General features: G+C 36.0%; 1 long non-coding RNA gene across 3 annotated transcripts in view; it reads right to left on the bottom strand.

Annotated features, from left to right (window-relative positions):
• LOC137967880 (uncharacterized) overlaps positions 1-15,000 on the bottom strand; it is a 48,027-nt gene that overhangs the window by 30,067 nt on the left and 2,960 nt on the right. For all 3 annotated transcript variants that reach the window (XR_011116595.1, XR_011116596.1, XR_011116594.1), the window contains 2 exons: positions 14,137-14,620; positions 1,808-1,913 (listed from right to left, as the gene is read on the bottom strand). This is a non-coding gene — a long non-coding RNA (uncharacterized lncRNA). The remainder of the gene's footprint in view (positions 1-1,807; positions 1,914-14,136; positions 14,621-15,000) is intronic.

The raw sequence follows: 15,000 nt of genomic DNA, 5'->3' as shown, positions 1-15,000 counted from the left end.
ATTTTCATAAATGGGCCCCCAGTAAAAGAATCTGAAGCTGTGATTAACAAGGCAGTGGCGTTATGGAAGGAAAAGAAGCACAGAAGAAAATTCCCACGGTCTTCTCGTCTTCAGCAAAATGAAAGGGCTATGTCAAATGCACAAGAAGAGCAGGAAGTGGAGGAAGGAGAAGGAGGAGCCGGCAACACACAAGAAGAAGAAATACAAAAACTGCCAAGTTCTAACCAAGGGAAACTTAAGGACTTTCACGCCCATTGCTACTGCGCATCCTTACAGGGCACGCAAATTCACATTGATGGGTGCACTTGAACAAAGTTTGGTAGAGAACATTTCACTTCAAAGATTAATTGCAATATTTTTGGGCTTACAGACACTGTGGCCTTATTCGCTAAACAAGCCTAATTTTTTCAGATTTAGGGTGTTTTTCTGGGCAAGTTCTCTCCAAAACAAAGTCAGTGACCCCCCCTTTTTTTTTACATTTCTGACATCACTAACTCATCATCTTTCAAGGGTAAAATTTGCAGAAAAAAATCAATGTTAGAAAATCCTTAATTGTCTCGCACCTTCCACCCTAAGGCAGGAAGAGGAAGTTGAACAACTTGCAAAGGAACTTGATCTCACATTTTCGTCAAAAGACAGTGCATTTGAGTCTGATATGGACGACTTACTTTAACTTTCAGTATTGTTACCAATTAGTGTACACCAGGTCGCCAAAGGGCAAAGTCAAAAGGACATGCACATGCCAATACTTAAACTCAGACTTCTGCAAAAAACCCCAGGTGCACACTAAGAACTACTGGGACAACCTGGACTTTTTTAACATTTCAAGCACTGTTGCTTTATGTGATGACATGGTTGCTATTCTTTTTCAATTAACTGATCATAGTTTGCCAGGTAACTTAAATTAAACAAACATGGCACTTACATATAAGACTGCTAATATAATTAATGTGATGTTGGTATAATGTTTATTATTAACTTTCATTCAAGTCTTTCGTGTAGGTACAACCGCAACAATTCCTGGTGAACAGGTAGTCAACGATGTTGTTCTCTGCAGATGAAATGTACATTTAAAGACTTGATAAAATAGTTCAAATCTTCTGATGTCTTGATATACCACTTGAATGTACTGTAGTTATCATCAATGAATGTGGGCAGGACGAGGATGGGCAGGGGTCACGGGAGACAAGAGAGGCCATGACTCTCTTTTGGAATCAGTTTTTCACCTCATTAACAACGAAAAGTGAAAGGTGTGTCGTCTGTAAAAAATCGTATCATATGTGGCGTTCCACAGGGGTCTTTATTAGGCCCACTCTTGTTTCTTATTTACATTAATGACTTACCAAATTGCTTAGAACATAGTATGGGGAGGTCATTTGCCGATAATACTAATTTAACGTTCTTGGCCATGGATTTGTCAATCCTTCAGAGTGAAATGAGCAGCGACCTTAATAGAATCTTTGATTTGTTCACTTCAAATAAACTCACATTGAATATTCTGAAAACAGATTTTATGGTGATAGGTTTTAAGCAGAGAATTGTGACATTACGTTGAGATATTTCATTAAGGACGTTTGTGCCCAAAACGTTCCCACATACAGATTTTTTTTAAACTTCCCACGCAGAAAGGCAAAAAGGCAAAAAACACAAAATTTCTAGACATCTCCGCATACGTGCACATGTAATTACAACAGCTCTCTGAATTTTGAAAGTACCGGTACACGGAAATTTCTAGAGATGTTTGTTGATAGTGAGACTGTCTTCAAAGTTTGTGGGTATTTGCAATGGACTATTGTCTAGTACATACCAGTACTCGAAGTATTCTCATCTTCATAGAGTCAGGTTTTTCGTTAATGATTCCACCTCTTCATCAGCCACATTTTTTGGTAATGCATCCTGTCCGGCATGATATTCTGACAAAAAGAAAAGTTCATTAGGTTTGCCACAGAAAGTGTCATGTTCTATAAGCCGTCACTGAAAGAGTATTCCAATGCTCTTTAATGTTGTCCAAACAATCTTGAATTAGTGAAGCAAAAAGAACCAGAGGTACTCCCTTTCGAGATCAACACCAGGTTTAAGACTCTCTTGATCCAAAAGATCTTTAAAAGAGTCAATCCACCAAGATGCTATGTTTTTTTAAAAATTTTATTTAAAGGAGATCCCATGCATACTTGTGAGGATTGATAACGTCCTGAAAAGTGCATGGCTTTGCTCCTATTACCCCATAATCGTTTCCACAATCAGTTCCGAATTTCAAAGGGCACCCCTAAGTCCTTTAGGCATTCTACATGTACATGTTGGTAGTTGTGGGAAATACCAACCAGATGGTTATTTGTCTTTGTTAGCTTGACCCACATGATCACGCTACTCAAATCGTCTATGTACATTTGTTACCATGGATGTAGATTGGAAACCCAGAGTTTCTATTTTATTTGCCGTAACAGTCAAAATGCCAGAAATAGTTTGATCCCGGAGAAGTGTAATTCCTTCTTCAAAGACTTTGTGATATCCTCCACTGAAAACTTTCAGGATCAAGCCCCCTCATCAGGTCGGCAACTACATGCCAAGGAACTTGAATATTAAATTCTGCAATTGTAGTATGTACCACATACTCCTAAATCCTCCAAGACTGCCTCAGTGGTCCATTAGATTATTCGATCACAAATATTGGCTACATGTATGTCCTAGGATGGCACCCTTAATCTTAATTTTTTAATTTCATAATCTATTCTTCAGTGTTCTAATAGACATGCCCACTCCATGAAACTTAGCTAAAAACTGTGTAATGAGTTTGTAAGAATACCCTGAAAAAATTAACACAATTAGGTCTTTTTCATCTACATTGTCAATCAACAAATTAGAAGAGGATGCCATGTTTCTTCAAAACTAGCAGGAAAAAAACCATGTGACTTGCACTCATTCCACGCCTCCGTCCTTTGGAGCTAGTAACCAGTGTGCTAAATTGTACTGTGATCTGCGAAATATTGCTTTGTTCCATTGAATTTACACAAGGGATAGGTTTTCCTTCTGCTTTAGTTGTGATTGTAGTGTTCCCAAATTTGTTTTTGTGTCTTCCAATTTAGTGTTGTGTTGTGTCCCAGAAATAATCTTTGTAACTAAAAAAAAGTTTTATTTTGTCTCAAAAAGACTTTTTGTCCATAACAATTTGTTTTTCTGCCCCTGTGGGCCATCCAGGGACACCACATCTATCTGATCAGCGAGAAGAGCCAATTTACATGTAATTACAGCTGTTTGTCTTCACTTGAAAGGACTAATCATTTACTCAGACATAGATATAGTGGCTGAGGTCCCACTCGCGCTTTTAACAACAGTGTAACAACCGTGTCAAGCTGTTTCAAGTTGGACCGGCTACTTTCCTAAGAGTCAGAGTTTGTTGCCAATGCAACCTGGCAAAATCAAAGCATATTTACGACAAAGTTTACAACTCTGAAAGCACGGTTTATCTGGTGTGAAATCTAACCAATGTACCTGTAAAATCGACCAGTCATTTAGCAGAACCCAGCTTAATGCTAGCTGGGAGGTCGCATTAACAGCTGGTGTCAACAACGTTAAGTGTAACCTAGTACAACTAGATCTAGTGTTACACTGTTACAGCAACAAGGAAAAACATGTTCTAACAATGGCGTCAAGCGCTAGTGGGACCTCTGCCACTCTCTGCATTGAGTAAAATACTTCAAAGTCAGCAATTCATTACCAGAAAACTAAGACATCTTTTTTTTTATTTTTACTCCCACAGCAAACTATGCATGCACTTGAGAGATGAATTTCAAGTACACTGTAAACATCTGAAACATGGAGCAAAGTCAGAAAGGGTCGCATCAAGTTGATTACAAGGCTTCAAATACTCTTGCGACTGCCGATTTAGAAGCCAATTGGAAAGAAAAAAGAAAATATACATGTACATGTAAGAGTAGATCCAAGGAGTATTTGGTTGAGAGACTTATTAGCCGCAGGAAATCGAAGAAGTCTCATAAGTTTCTACCACTTTTATCAGTTGCATTTGTTAATAGAAAGCTGCCTTATACGTTTTTGTCTAAACAAGTTTACTTTTAAGATCTCCAATTATTTCAGGACTTTGAATATCTAGTGAAAATAATGGAAAAATTGGCTGTCGTGGACAAGCACACAGGAACCTTCAACACATTTGAGAGCAAAACTCATCAGGTCACGTGAGTTTGTTTTCTAAATGTAACTTATTTGAATCTGGTCAACCACCTTAACGGTGAATACAAAATCCACAGACGAAACTTACATTTGGTTTTTGCATTAATAACCTAGGGCATACAGAAACCTTTCTGTCACATTGGAGAGACTAAAACGTGCATTGATCAGCTTCTGGAAGGCATTCTGTTAATCCTAAAGTTGAATGCAGTTTACGTTAATTTTTGGAACATAAAAAGTAGACCTAGTTGCTAAGTGAGTTTTAACATTATGCTTATCTGAAGTTTTGATAAAAAATGAATCAAAAGTCTTTCGTAATTTGCCGTTTATGAATTGGTGCATTAAGTATAGAGTTTGAAGTTTGATATGATCCTTAAGTTTTAGAAGTTTGAGTTGAGCAAGCAAAGGACTAGTATGAGCATCAAAATTAGAAAAGGTAATTAAACAGATAGCTTTCTTTGGAATTCTCTGGAGTGGTTTAATATTATGATCATAAGTGTTACCCTAGACTATTAAACTGCACAAAAGAAAAAGAAAAAGAATGGCATGATGTAATTGAACTACAACTTTAACATCAACATAATGTCTAATTTTACAAAGGACAAAAATACCTGTTGATATTTGTTTGAAAATTTGTTGGATATGATCTTTTCAATTAAGATGGCAGTCTATGAGAATTCCTAGGTACTTAATTAACACTTTTAGACTGATTTATTGTTTTACCATTTATTTCAATTTTCATAGAGTAGTTTAATTTTTTTTGGAAAGGATAAAATATTAGAAAATGTGTTTTATCAATATTGATAGATACAAAGCCATGCATTCATTTCACCTAGTTCCTGATTGACAGTTTCCTCAAGATGTTGTAAATCTCTATGGGAATAAAACAGATTAGAGTCATTTGCAAACAAATGAAAATAAAAAATGGAAGAAGAATTTATGAAATCATTTATGTAAATTAGAAACAACAGAGGACCAATAACAGAACCTTGTGGTACCCCACAAGGTATATGCAATGTGTTTGAGTCTGAATTATTTATAGCAACAACTTGCTCCCTGTTAGTTAAATATGACTGGAACCAATCATTTGCTATGCCACGAATTCCATAATGTTCGAGTTTAGCTAAAAGAATACTATGATCTACTGAGGTCCAAAAATAGACCACAAGAGTATAATTTTGCTTCAATGGCTCTTTTTATTTTGTCAGTAATAAGCATTATTTCCTGGGTATTAAAGTTCCCAGTATGAAAACAAACTCATTATCAAGAAAGCTAACTAATCTCTTATACATCACTTTTTCCATTATTTTATGGAAAACAGATAACAAAGTGATAGGCCTGTAATTTCATACAAGAATCTGACTACCACTCTTGTATAAAGGGATAATTCTACCAATTTTTAGTTTATCAGGAACCGAACATAATGAAAAAGAACAATTAAATAAATAAGATAATGGATAACCCAAAACGGTTTTCATTAATTTAAGCATTTTCACTGGAATGCTGTAAGGCCCCAGTGCTTTGCTTGCATTCAGACTACATGTAGAAACAACACTTGAACTTCCATGGGTGTTACTGGCATTACACAAGAATAGGCCCTCAGGGGACATATGCTTATGGGTAGCAAATGTTACACCATTAACATTGTCTGTGTGTTTGTTGACATGTTTTTGTAATGGGCATTGACAATGAATGCTTGGAATGTACGAAGAGCATTGCAATTAAGTGTTTCAGATAAACACTGCATGTGTCTTCTGTAACAGTTACAAAAACTGAGTGAATTTCAAAGGAAGAATGGATGAATTTATAGGGAAAATAAAGAAAAAATGAAATAATGAGCGAGAGGTAGTAAAGTGTGCAAAGATTTGTGATGGAATCTTACAGTAGGTGATCCATTGAAAATCAAGGTCAATGCAGAGTTCCTTTCCTGGCTTTGTTTTTTTATTTTTTCACTCAAGAAGAGCACTGGTAATTCTCAAGGTTTAATACGTTTGTCAAATAATTCTGTATCGTGAGCGATGTACAAAGAGAGAAAACAAATTATGAGCATGTTACTTGACAGCATCAGGTAGCTTCATTTGTGTGAGCGATGTTAACTAATGCTTACCTTGTGATTTTTTTGCGAAAATTTTTTGGATTGGAGGAGAATCACAACAGTTCTTGCTGAAAATTATTTAAAGGTAATTTTGTGACCTTTCTGGTGTTAGTTGGTCTTAGTTTGAGCTAGCTACCAAATCAGATTATCAAATTTCAAGTTCTTTTACCCAATAAGAATTTACATTTTAAATTTCTGCAGAATTTTGGCATTAAACATCTCAATCTCAACATGCCAAAAATAAATTATGCATATCCCGTCTATTGGCACATGTCAAAGTATAAAGTTGCTTACAGGACGAAAAAATTACCTTGCTTTAAAACCCACTCTAATGTCATCTTGCTTCAATTAGCTACCAAAATGAGTTTGTTTACCTATCTTGGCAGCTTTCAATATGCCAGCCTGAGAATTTTACATGTACCTCTACATATGAAAAAATTATATTTTCAATTTCAGCAAAACAAAAAAAATAATTAATGGTCAATTGAGCTCGACATGACAAAAATATGCACTATATGCCTTTGATGACCACTGATGAAAATGTCAGACATTCTTACCGGAATATCATTATGAAAGCTCATTGGAGAGGTATTATGGGCATTTTGACTCCAAAGACTGTTTTTTCCGCTCAAATGATACCGGCTTCCCCAACAGGTTTGTCAATCAAATTATCATGCGATTGTCGAAATCTTGCCATAAATTCTCTAAAATTGCTCTTTTCATAAGGAAAATTAAGAAACGAAAAGGCAACAAGTAGGCGACAAACAGAATAACTGTAAAATGAACATCAATATTATTGTTAACATCTTACACTCACTCACTGAATCACTCACTCAGACAACCCCGATGGCATTGTGCATTACGGGCTAGCCTGTAAGCACAAAAACTATTGCATTGTGAAGTTGTCAAAAATTCAGCATAAGATCTATTTCCTGATTGTATAACACTGGCTAACGACGGGCCAATTGAAGAAAATACTCATTTAAAGCAATAGCAACACTTTTGGCATCAGTTAGGGTGTTATCACTAACTATTAATCTGCTTGGAAAAGACAGCTTACCACCCTTAATGCTAATTAACTGCTCAAGATACCCTTCTATGTAGCCTTTACATTATTAACATGGTATGAGAAGTATTCATTATAATATAGTCTTTTACTAACATTTAGAATATGCCTCAATTTGTTCCTATAGATGTTATATCTAGAGGGATTAACTTGAGAATTATTTCTTATATAACATTTAAATAACTTATTTTTGGTTTTAATGGACTGTTGAATACCCTGTGAAATCCACGGGTTGGAGTGAAATTTAGCTTCTTTTTTACTTGACTTTTTGAAAGGAACATGTTTATCTATTGTAGCATTAAGTACTGAATAGAAAGAATCAAATATCTGATTGATATAAAGAAGACTGGCACTAGCAGCAGTCGTGACGTCAACCTGGTATCTCCACAACACACAAAGACAGACCTTCATGCGATTCAAAGTGAAACTTCACAACTCTGGCTGACAAAATGTCTGAAAGTCAATGTGAACTATTGGAACTATTGGCTTGTTTGTTTTGGGATGAACCCAGGATTATGTAACACTTGATATCCTCCTTAGTGAAGTGTCTCGTGGTGAATACATGTACATAGAGCTGTTCTCAGTTGGCTCCCATTTTGCTCTTTTTTGCTGAACAAACTTAATCCACTTCTCTCTACGCCTTTTCGCCTTGGATAGTTATGATCGAAGAAAGGTATAGCGTGAAGAACTCACCGACACATGAAAAATACCGTACTTACCCGTGTATAAGTCGACCATGTGTATAAGTGGACCCCCAATTTTTATGGCAAAAAGGTAGGTAAAGGTAAAGTCTGCTACGAGCCAAGAAGGCAGGCACTTATCTCTGGTTTCTGTAGCATTGAGCAACTAGGAGTATTAATCCCTGGATGGGATTGCTAGTCCATTGCAGAGCTAGCCCCCAGCATTAACTTTGCCAGTACCCATTTACGCACTGTGAGAGTAAAGTGTCTTGCCCAAGAACATAACACAATGTCCCCGGCCAGGACCTGAACCTGGACCACTTGATCCAGAGTCGAGCGCACTAACCATGAGGCCACTGTGCCTGATGACATAATAGCAATTTCTTAATTTCTTTGTTAAATGTTCATGGGATACTTATCTTGTATTCTTCAATTTCAGGGCCTCAAGTGCTTAATACTTTTGTGGTTCAGCAGTCATGGTATACGCAGGCATTTTGTCCTTGAGTTTCAAGAAAGTTCTCAGAAAATCAAACACAAACCTCAAACTAACCTGTTTCCTTATTCAAGGATAATGGGCTTTAGAGGATAAGCAAACATCAGAGAAGCAGGAGTCAATCTTTGAAAATGACTTTAAAAACGATGCAAAATATGCAAGGTTTAATTGGTATGATATCTCCCATGACAAACAAAACAAAAATCTGATAAACCAAACACTGCGAAGTTTGCAAAAGCATTTAAATCAGCCAGGTTTGTATAAAGAATAAAAAACAATCATTACCAACCAGCATTTCCAGGCAACGCGAGTGACGATGCTTGCACGCAAACATGCGCCAGGTTACTAAGCAGTTGAGCGATCATGTTTTATTTGAAGAAAGAGAAATGCCTTTTTGAGCTTTCCGCCTTTGATAAACGAATTTCATATTTGTGCTAGTGAGTATCTTCAACATTAAGAGTTGGCCAAATCCTTTTCATTTCAACTGGAATTGCTTCATTTTGAAGTCTTTTGTCATTCATTTGTAAGTCCACTGCGTTCGTTACGCCCAAGACAACAATATTATGTTAATTTTGAATAAATTATTTAGCTTCAACTTGGCTCTAAATCTTTGACCCATGTATAAGTTAAGGGGGATTTTTGGAACTTCTTTTGCGGCCATAAAAGGTCAACTTATGCACAGGTACATGTAAATATGGGTACAAACAATTTTTAATACTTTGGAGTCCAAGGCCAGTGCATCTCTTACCACTCACCTTGTTCGTACACTTCACTGAATTTAAAGCGCTTGTACATCTATTTCATTCAAGGCAAAAATTTGATCCACATTTTCAGGGAATGCCAATTCATTTGTTGCTATAATGTTTCTGTTTGCGACTGACCTGACATACATTAGAAGTGAATTGTCTAAATGGCCGCTGTACTAGCCAATTTGGACCCCGGGGGACTAAGTCCACTAGCAGATTTGGTCCCCCTTCACAGATTTGGACCGCCCATTTTACAACTTATTAATTTTATTTAACTGTTTATTGATATAGAGTTAGATTTTGGATCCGGGAAACTTGAGGAAAAGACTTAGATCAGTTAATTTGTTGTTTAAAAGCATTCATGTCGGCATTTCATATTAAAGTATGTAGATGCGAATTTAAACTCTTTTCTGACAGAGGCTTAAAAAACGCACTTGAAATTCATGGAATACGGGGAAAAAAGCAAAGTCAGACTTAAGCTTCAGTTAAAGTTGTTGAAAGCATGCACTGTGGCTTTTTCGTAAAGCATTGCTTGCAAGGTTGCAGTCTTGCAATTTTTTCTTTTGTCTATTTATGTAAACAACAGGCCACAAATGTGTATACAACTATACGATATGCAACTTTAGACGTAAAATGCATATTTGCATATTAAGCATGTTAATTCTGCATCAGCATTGTTCGCTTAGCTTTCGAGTAACACTGTATACCTTTCTACACATCTGGAAATGCAGAAAATCCACCAGACACATACCTTCCTGGCACATGAGAATAAAGGTCAGTGAGTGTGAATAAGATACTGGGTTGTCACTAGCTAGTTAGTTCCCAGGCTTTCAAGTGCTCGTTTTTTCAGTCAAAATGGCAGAAAATGAGGTCTTTTGGGGCATTTTGCCCACCTATAAAGAGAAATCTAAGGAGACAACAAGAGTTATTTTTTCACAGAACATCTTTGGTGGACATCATGTACATGTATATTACCAGAATTCATTATCAATGGCTAAGGGTGAACAGTTCTCACCTACAGTGTATTCAAAGAAGAGTTACATGTCATCTTGTAGTCAGGTCCAATTGGCTACAAACTTTCCAATTGAAAATTTGTGATACAGTGTACAGTGTGTACATTTGTATATGTCAACAGAATGGCATGTGACTCCAAAAACATTTACTTTTCCTTAGGACAGACGACAAATTTTTATGATAGATGTAAATCTATGACAAAATGTTTAGACTTTATTTGCAACATTGCAACATTTTATTATTTTAGGGGTTCAATAAATCTACTCTGTGATCAAACCATTGTATGACAATATTATTATTTTTGTGACCAAATAAACAAGTAAATACATGTAGGCGAAAGATTAGTATTCTTATTATTGATGAGAATTACTTGACTATAGCTGTGGTTACACGTAGCCTTTTTACCACGCTCAAAGGGCTATTTACCATGGTAACCAGTTCAATAGCGTGCGCCCAACATTAATTTTCCCAAGGTATATCTACCACAGTGAATCTCAATGGATACATCTCAAAGGACAAAAACATCTGCAATGACATTTCCCAAGGTAATTTGTTTTTCAAGTACCCCAAGATGAAACAATCAATTATGACACAAATTTTAGGATAAGTAGATAAAACAATAAATCAAACACAATTGCTTGAGGGCTAGATTGTGCAAAATAGTTAGGGAGGTCAACATGTTCTTATTCACATCATGGTAGGATTTTTTTTTAAAAAGAAACACCTTTGCAATAGATTTAACATAGAACCACACTTTTGAGTCTAAGCAACATGTTTCAACGTTTCAAACTTCATCATCAGCCACAGTGATTGCAACATTATAATTTTTTCAAGATACATGTAATCCGTATGTACAATGTCTATATATACATACATATGCTTTATTTAACCTCAAATTTAGAGTAGCTAAAGATAAGCTACAAGTATGATTCTAAATACTGCTAAAATGTAAAATCATAACAATCCAAAATTTACCGTATTTACCCGTGTATAAGTCGATCCCATGTAGAAGTCGACCCACCATTTTTGATGGCAAAAAAAGCAATTTCTTAATTTCTTTGTTCAATGTTACTGGGACACTACAGTAATCTTGTATTCTTCGATTTCTGGAAATGTGGATACACAAAAAAATCAGGGCATCAAGCGCTTTTAATAGTTTTGTGGTTCAGCAGTTGTTGTATATGCCGGCATTTTGTCCTTGAGTTTCGAAAAAGTTCTCAGAAAATCGAACACGTAAACCTCAAACTAACCTGTTTCATTGTTCAACGATAAAGGGCTTTAGAGGATAGGCACAACATCACAGAAGCAGGAGTCAATCTTTGAAAACAACTTGCTAACGATGCGAAAATGTGCAAGGTTTAATTGGCCCTTGACTTATAATTTTTCACATGGCAAACAACACAAAACTCATAAACCAAACAATACGAAGTTTGCAAAAGCATTTAAATCAGCCAGGTTTGTATAAAGAATAAAAAACAATAATTACCAACCAGCATTTTCACGCAACATGAGTGACACTGCTTGCACGCAAACACAAGGTATTGCGCCAGGTTACTAGGCTGTTGAACGATCGAGTTTCATTGAAGAAACAGAAATGCCTTTCAGAGCTTTCCGCCTTTGGCGCCTTTGGAAAACGAAAATTTCCAGTGTCTATTTCATATTTGTGCTTGTGAGTACATGTGTATCTTCAACATTTAGATTTGGACAAATCCTTTTTCATTTCAACTGGAATTGCTTACATTCATTTTGAAGTCTTTTGTCGGCTTTTGTCCACTGCGTTCGTTATGCCCAAGACAACATTATGATGTTAATTTTGAACAAATTACTTAGCTGAAACTTGGCTCAAAATCTTTGACCCGTGTATAAGTCGAGGGCGATTTTTGGAGCTTCTTTTGAGGCCATGAAAGGTTGACTTATACACGGGTAAATACGGTAACTATGAAAAAGAGTCATACTGTAGAATCTTGCGCTTGAAATCAGGAAAGTCAGACGTTCTAAAAGAATCCGGAAGAGAGTTTCATAGTTTTAACTATCAATACTCAAGGATGCTGCCTAACGGTCTCCGGGTTGCCTGGGGCACCTTATTGCGAGCGCAGGAGACCAAATTTCTGAACGAGTAGCCCGGGCGATAATTATTGAGATGTTTTTTGCTTCAAAATAGTTATTGATAATGCTACCTCTTTCTATCAACTCGAAATAAAGGAGAGCTTCCCTATAGACCTCTTTCATAATGGCGGCCAAATAAAATATTCTTTTGTTTCAATGCTAATAAGCCCTACTAACCTCGCTACGACGAATAAATTTCAAAAGAATATTTGTTTTAATACGAGGGCAGTAGGTCTAATTAACATAAATACAAAAGAATGTAAAAGTGGTTGCCATTTATGAAAGTGGTCTATTAAATGGTTGAGACCCAAACTCAACAAACAAGTTGATCATGTCAGTTTAGCATTACACTTTTAAACTTTTACCATCATGTCAGTTGTGTTTTATTTAATATTGTTGCTTAGTTTGAATTTTACCTACTTGTAACCAACATTTAATCTACAAAGAATCATTGTATTGATAGTTAATATATACCGTATTTACCTGTGTATAAGTCGACCTTTTACGGCCTCAAAAGAAGCTCCAAAAATTGCCCTCGACTTATACATGGGTCAAAGATTCAGAGCCAAGTTCCAGCTAAATAATTTATTCAAAATTAACATAATAATGTTGTCTTGGGCATAACGAACGCAGTGGACAAAAGACTTCAAAATGAATGTAAGCAATTCCAGTTGAAATAAAAAAGGATTTGTCCAACTCTAAATGTTGAAGATACTCACAAGCACAAGTATGAATAGACATCGGAAATTTTCATTTTCCAAAGGCGGAAAGCTGTAAATGGCATTTCTGTTTCTTCAAGTAAAACGCGATCATTCAATGGCTTAGTAACATGGCGCAATACCTTGTGTTTGCGCGCAAGGGTCGTCACTCGTGTTGCCTGAAAATGCTGGTTGGTAACGATTGTTTTTTATTCTTTATACAAACCTGGCTGAGTTAAATGCTTTTGCAAACTTCATATTGTTTGGCTTATGAGTTTTCTTTTGTTTGTCATGTGAGATTAAAATTACATCTTAACCTCTGCCTCAAAGAAAAATTTCAAATCCTCTGCAGATCCAAACTATCAACACTAAACAAACGTAATGAACTAGTGTCTTCTTCCCGCCACAGAAACAAAGCCCTGCTATGCAACAACTAAACCGTCAATTCCGCGCTGCATAAATTAGACAAATTATATTGTATATAAGCGATGGTAAAGTTTATTCTCATTAAATCCCCTAATGAGTGGGCGACCACGAAACAGGCTTGTAGGTATGAACTTGTTTTTTTTATTCAATATACATATACTTCACTCTACTTCTATAGACCATTTTACAGATATGGCAGTCATTTTGAAATCCATTGTTTAAAATAGCTATTATGGGATTCCAAGGGGGCAAATTAGTATGCATTTTCAAAATGGCCGCCATATCCGTAAAATGGTCTATGAATTGAGCACTGTTTTGTGAAAATCCAGTTTCACACTTTATATATATATTATCTTGTAAAAATTTTAATGTTACACTCACTATGGCTGACGATGATACTTGAAACATCGAAACATGCTCCTCAATTAAACTCAAAAGTGTGGATGTATTTTTAAAAAAATAATATTAGTAACACTTGGGCTTCAAGACCATTTGGAAACATCTTTGTGTACATGCATGTCTTGTACTGTTGCTGGCCATAGTCACTGATTTTGATTCAAAATTTCAAACAATTATTCATAGACTTTTAGTTTTTCATCCTTGCAAATACTGGTGCCTTAATACATGTACCTTTAGATTTGATTTCCTGTCTTAACTGCTTCACATTCATTTTGCTGTATGCATCTTCAACCAACTTGTTTTTGTACTTCAGTTTGATTGTAGTTAGTTTCCTGTTCTCGTAAACATGCTTTCATCCGCTTTTGCGTGTCTCGGTGATCCCATCTTCCCAATAAGCTGCATTTCTTTTGTTGTACATTATTTTTTCTCGCTCACAGTGCTTGAGGGACCCTTGTCTGTGTTCCAGGTGCAGAACATCTTGAGCAGAATCCCATTTATTTGACTTTTGAAAAATAATACATTGAATATTGTTTGAGCATCATCATTTCTTTCAATGCCTTGACCAGTGAACTGTCTGAAATTCTTGTGATTTTTCATCAACACTGGAACATGATATACAAGTCCATGCATGTATGGAGTAACTTTCTTCTTATCATAGCCTACTCTTGCACTACCAATTATTGAGCATTTAGCAATTGACAATGTCTTTAGATTTCTGTAAAACATAAAAATTAATAAAAGTCATCAGCATTTGAATCAGAGTTGATTACATAAATTGTACAAGGTATAAAAATCTTTCCAAAGTTTTATCACTGTTTCTTTTTTTTCCCTTGGAAAAGGACATCAAGCCCTTCAAGTTTTGCTTGATTAAATTTTCAGAGCCAACAACTTACATGTACAAGGCTACCCCAGTCATTAGTTCCACTACCTTTCCCATCAGCATTTTTTTTCCCAAAAAGAAAAAGTGATGCCAAGGTCATTGATAGTTTGCACCACTTACAGTCCTCACTCTAAGTCTTATTAAAATGTTCCTTAACCCATTGACCCCTGAGAGTGACACTTCCGGTGAGTTACCGGTAATAGCTTTTACTCTGT

Source organism: Montipora foliosa, chromosome 8 (assembly GCF_036669935.1).
Source record: "Montipora foliosa isolate CH-2021 chromosome 8, ASM3666993v2, whole genome shotgun sequence".
Taxonomy (NCBI): Eukaryota; Metazoa; Cnidaria; class Anthozoa; order Scleractinia; family Acroporidae; genus Montipora; species Montipora foliosa.
This window is presented reverse-complemented; position numbering and strand designations above follow the sequence as displayed.